The following is a 6,000-nucleotide window of genomic DNA, read 5'->3' on the forward strand; positions in this document are numbered from 1 at the left end:
TTGGTCAGAAATTTTGGAGGGGATATCATCGAGTAGGGCAGCTCGATTACACCCATTATGATTGTCTAAATAGATCTATCACTAAAACATAATTATTTTGAAATTAAAGGTAAATGTTCTAGGATAATGTTACAGAACATTATCGTGGAATACAATCAAATTATCCGGAACACTTTTCTATATTATTTTTTGGAATGAATCAAATATTCTAGAATATTGTTCTCGGAGATTTCTAAACAAAATCAAATATTCAAAGAATAAAGCATGAAATAAAATACTATTTTACATAAAATAATATTACAAGAAAATAAAAAAATAAACAGAGCTCGGACCGCCGGTGAGCCGCCACGTGGGGGGGGGGGGGGGGGGGGGGGCGAGCTCCACTGGTTGCCGCCGCGGAGGCAAGCAGTGATGGTAGGCTGGCAGGAGGGGGAGCACAAGGCGACGGCAGGCTGGAGAGGGAAGGAGGCGACGACAGCCAAGGCCGTAGGAGGGAGACGAAGACAGGCTGGAGAGGGAAGGAGGCGACAGCCGAGGCCGTAGGAGGGAGACGAAGACGATGTCCGCCGTAGCACAAACGTTACAGTGAATCCAAAGTTCCAAACTAGGGCTTATGCCGAGGCTACCACGGATGACGCTGATCGATCAATACGGCTGCACCAAACGATGTTAACCACTTGGTATGCTCTGACCCGAGTGCTACGCCTGTTTCTTCCTGTCGAGCGCAGGTTCGTTACTGTCCCAGTGTCCCCTGCAGCGCACTTCTCTGCAGCACCCGTTTACAGTTATTCTAGTAGTACGTTTTAAAAAACAGAATAATATATACTTACTGCTGGAATATTGCTACGTGGCTTAGCTTGATCAAGAAACAAAGCCGAATTAAACTTCATGTATAAGCAAGGGACATCGTGCCACTTCCATCACAACTCAAGCAGTACAATAATCACATCCAGCTTATTATTGTGGGGTAGCAGAAAATAATTTACCAGTATTACACCCGGAAGCACAAACCACAGCATCATAAAACAGAGCACATGTGTACCAAAAAACAGAAGAAAAAACAACTTTCCTCGTTTTTGGTCAGAAATTTTGGAGGGGATATCATCGAGTAGGGCAGCTCGATTACACCCATTATGATTGTCTAAATAGATCTATCATCACTAAAACATAATTATTTTAAATTAAAGGTAAATGTTCTATGATAATGTTACGGAACATTATCGTGGAATACAATCAAATTATCCAGAACACTTTTCTATATTATTTTTCAGAACAAATCAAATATTATAGAATATTGTTCTGGAAGATTTCTAAACAAAATCAAATATCCAAAAAATACAACATAAAATAAAATACTATTTTATATAAATTAATATTACAAGAAAATTAAAAAGAAAAGAAAAGTAAATGGAGCTTGGACGGCCGGTGAGCTGCCACGTGGGGGGAGCTCCACTGGTCGCCGCCATGGAGGCAAGCGGTGATGGCTGGTCAGCCAGAGGGGGGAGCACAAGGCGATGGCAGGCTGGAGAGGGGACGAGGCGGCGACAGCCGAGACAGCGGGAGGGAGACGAAGACGATGTCCGCCGTAGCACAAAATGTTACAGTGAATCCAAAGTTCCTGCTGAATATTATAATATTCTAGTAGTATGTTTTTAAAAACAGAATAATATAATATATATTACTTACTGCTGGAATATCGCTACGTGACTTGATCAAGAAACAAAGCCGAATTAACTTCATGTATAAGCAAGGGATATCGTGCCACTTCCATCACAACTCAAGCAGTACAATAATCATATCCAGCTTATTATTGTGGGATAGCAGAAAAGTAATTTAACAGTATTACTATTACACTCGGAAGCACAAACCACAGCATCAGCCATATATAGTGGAGTATTGTCCGGAAATTAAAGAGCAGAGCACACGTGGGCCAGAAAACAGAAAAAACAACGGATGGATATCGTCATGGATGTTGCGGCGATGATTCGGCAGGGGCGGATGGATCGGAGTTTATATGCTCAGCCGAGAGCTCGCCCGGCGTAGATAATCTGTGACTCGTTTCTCCAATAATTAATCACCACTCCAGATCGACATGCACTTGCCAAAGCTCCAAACTGAAGTCCGGCCGCATGCAGTCGATTTCTTTTCTGCAATGTGAGGATAGCTAAGCGCATTAGCACGTTTCAATCACAAATAAAGTGAACGAAACTATTTTCCACTGGGGTGCAAAGGAAACACTACTCCGTATCTAGTTGATGAATTGAATTCGCGCGCTGGAGGGACCACGACCCTGGAGCCGATCAAGACTGCCGAGGCATACCTTTAGGTGAGAATCCTCCATCAGTGTCGTATGACAGTTTTCCCTTGATAATGTCGTACAACAGGGACATGACGGATGAGATGGTAATCCTCACCAGAACCCACTGTGCATCTCCTGCTCAGTGCAGGGCAACCACTAATTCCAATTTTCTTAAGACAAGTGAAATCTTGGATGAAACTTGGCAGCTTCTCCAATCCTTTGCAATCAACAATGCAAACATATTCGAGAGAGGACGCAGCGGATTTGAAGCTATCTGGAAATCCCGCCAACTTTGGAAGGGCAACAAGCTCGAGGGAACGAAGGCAGCACACCCCGCTCAAGGCTTCCTCCGATTCCATCAAATCAAACTCAGCGCAGTTATTAATAGTCAACCTCTGGAGTGCGGAGAGCTGACACGTGGAGGAAGAAAGAGAAATCAACTTTGGACAGTTGAAGATGTGTAGCTCTCTGAGAGAAGCGAGGCTGCCAGGTCCCTCTGTCAATGATGTTAACTCAGGACATGCATCTAAATACAGAATTGTGAGGAAAGGCCAACCGCAAAACCCATCTTTTATCAAATATTTCTGCTTTGATGTCAGGCTGAAATGCGTAAGGTTAACAAGTGTCTGCACATCTCTTGGCAGCTCCACTAGTTGGTCACACTGACCAAGGTGAAGTGTTTGTAGATTCACCAGCTTGCATAAAGAATTTGGAACGTATTTGATGTTCCTATTCCATGCTAGATCTAAGTACCTTTGGTGCCTTAAATTTCCTATCGAACTTGGTAGCTCTTCAAATCTAACACGGCCGAAAATCAGGACACGAAGGTGCTTGAAAGTTGAGAAAAGATCCTCAAGAAAGGATTTACTCACAGTGCCAGTGTTACGCATGCTTGCAAATGTCCTTGCCCTGCATGCCTTTTTTAGTTGCTTGGGAAATTTCATCTCCGTTGACAAGTCTTGGCAGTCCCAAACTAGGTGTTTTGTCCTATCAGAGACATCAACTTTTCTACTATTAATAATTGCACGCTCTTTTTGTGATATTTTTATTGAAAGATCGTGAATTAGATCATGCATTTTACATTGCTCAATAGTGTTGTCGAAAATGATACGTTGATCTTGTAAGAATGATCTTCCTAAAAGTTCATGCAAGTATCTTTCACCTATAGACAACATGTCCTTGCTTTCACTGTCTGTATGCAGCAACCCTAGTGCCATCCAAAATGCAACAAGAATCTCTTTATAAAGACGAAGATCCTTAGGGAAAGTGGATAGGGAAGCAAAACATGCTCGTAGATGAGGTGGAAGTGCATCATAGCTTAATTTCAGCGCTGGCAATATACCATCATTTTCTTGTTTCACGTTCCACAAATTGTCTCCCTCGATGCATCTCCATTCTTTGACATCTTGGCAACTGAACAAAAGAGAACCCAGGGTCTTCGCTGCCAAGGGAACACCACAACATTTTTTCACAATGCATTCTCCAATTTCGAGCAGCTCGGGATCCTTGAATTCCTTATCTCTGAATGCATACCTAATAAATATTTGCATGCACTCATCCTGTGGTAGTTTTGCTACATCATATGGTTCTAAAGTTTTCACCAGCGATGCAACATTTGAACTACGAGTGGTGATTATAATCATGCTTCCACTTCCACCTCTGGATAGCAAGCTTCTCAACTCTTCCCAATCGCTAGGTTTCTCATTCCACAGATCATCTAGCACAAGAAAGTATCTCTTTCCCTGTAAAAGCCCAAACAACTTCTTCTGCAGTGTCTCAAGATTTTGATGTTTATTGCTCTCACCAGTACCTGATTCTATTATGTCCTCCAAGATTTTCTTAAGATCAAAAACATCAGACACATGCCCATAACTTCATTTCAAACTTATCAGTAATATCCGCAGCATTGTAAATCAGTTTCGCTAGTGCTGTTTTTCCAATGCCTCCTAAGCCAGTAATGGGAAGAACAGAATTAGAACTTGTGGAGTCTGAAGCTGTCAGAATCCTTGTAACAATATCCTTTGTAGCTTCATCTCTTCCAATAATGTCTGATTCATTGATGAAGGAATGTGTTTCCCTATTGCTGCTTCTGGGTGCCACCTGGCTATCCACTGGCTGCACAGCTAAACCAAATTGCTCTTTGTTGGCTTCTATCTCATCAAGTTTTTTACGAACTTGTTTTATTTTGTTGCTCAACCGAAAAGGATAAGTAATAAGATGATTTACTCGAGAGAATAGATCTTTTTGAACTTCTTGTTCAAGAGCTTCAGTGGCTAGGTCATCCAAAACATCGTCTATGTCATAGACTGCATCCTTTAGATTATCCAGCCACTCTTGAAGTGCATGAGAAGTAGACTGCTTGCTCTCAGTATCTCTGAGAACAGCACAGATGGATCTTAGTGACCTCTCCAACTTTCCTACTTCTTTCTTGACTTTCCATGCTGACTTGATCTGATTAACAGCCCAATCAGTACCAAAGGATGCAGCCTTGTGAAGAACTGAGGTTGCCAAGCTTGATATAATCACCTCTGCCATAGTGGGTGACTGACTGGAACTCTGTCTACTCAAAGAAGGAAAATACCAGTGAAGTAGCTACACAATTTTTTTTCACTGCTGCCCTGTTGCATAATGGAACGACAATCACGGTTGGAAATCATACATAAAGAATAAGGTTTTGTGTTTGGACACTGCAGAACAGACTATGTAGGATTAAATTACTTTCAGTTCTTTCAATGTGCTATGAGTTTATGACTACAAGATGAGAGGCAGTGGAGGCCTGCTCCATAGTGTGATGAGTGATTGCCAACACGTGGAGTGGACTGACAGTGGTGTAGTCGCGACTTCGTGGAGATTGCGTCGATTTCTTGGTCTGTGGTGTGCAGGTATACGGATGGCGCGGTGGCAGTGAGTCGGTTTGGACAAGAGCGTGGTGCGTGCCGATGTACCATGCGGCGGCGTTGCAGTGGCGGGAGCTCGACGACCATGCGGAGGCGGGAGACCTTGCGGTGGTGTTGGAGGCCCAACCGGACGACCGTGCGGTGGAGAAGGACAGCCCAGATGCTTGGGCCACTGCTGGGCCGCGTGGCGATCCACTCCTGGCGCCAAGGCGGGACGGCGTGGAGTTTGTTGGTACCTCGGGAAAAACCAACGGCGGTGTCGGTACCCCAGGACTGGGGTACCCCCTCTTGCTGTGTCTAGGCAAGGATCTTGTAGTTATCCTTAACTACATCCAAACAGCCGGACCCCTGCGGTCCGGAGTCCTGTTCTCCCAGCAGCGGCCCGGACCGTTCCACAGTTTGGAAAGGTCCGGAGACACCACGTGTCCCGGAAGAGGCAGGAACTCGTGCCCAAGCAGCCGGGGCTCCGGACCTCCCAAGGAGACCGGACCCCCGCAGGGTCCCGGACCCCTCATAGGGTCCCGAACCCCCTGTATAGTAACCGGACCCCTCACTAAGGGAAGAGATCGACGCCCCGCGTCGGGGTGGTCCGGGGCCGCCACGTGTCTGCAAGACATGGCCGTTTGGGTTTCCATGCCAACGTTCACCCACCATTGCATTTATTGCGGTAGGTGAACGTCTGCATTGATATGACAGAAGCTGAGGCGTTTCATTGACCAGGGGACACTATTGATCGCGTATTACCAAGGTAGTGGAGCCGCCCACGCCGCGCCTGCCAGTCTGCCATAGCAGATGGATACGACG

The 6,000-nt window shown here is 45.0% G+C and overlaps 1 pseudogene; it reads right to left on the reverse strand.

The window, feature by feature from the left end:
• Nucleotides 1–1,785: 1,785 nt before the first annotated feature.
• LOC120705247 lies at nt 1,786–4,834 on the reverse strand (annotated as a pseudogene).
• Nucleotides 4,835–6,000: the final 1,166 nt, after the last annotated feature.

Source organism: Panicum virgatum, chromosome 4K, assembly GCF_016808335.1.
Source record: "Panicum virgatum strain AP13 chromosome 4K, P.virgatum_v5, whole genome shotgun sequence".
NCBI classification, from domain to species: Eukaryota; Viridiplantae; Streptophyta; class Magnoliopsida; order Poales; family Poaceae; genus Panicum; species Panicum virgatum.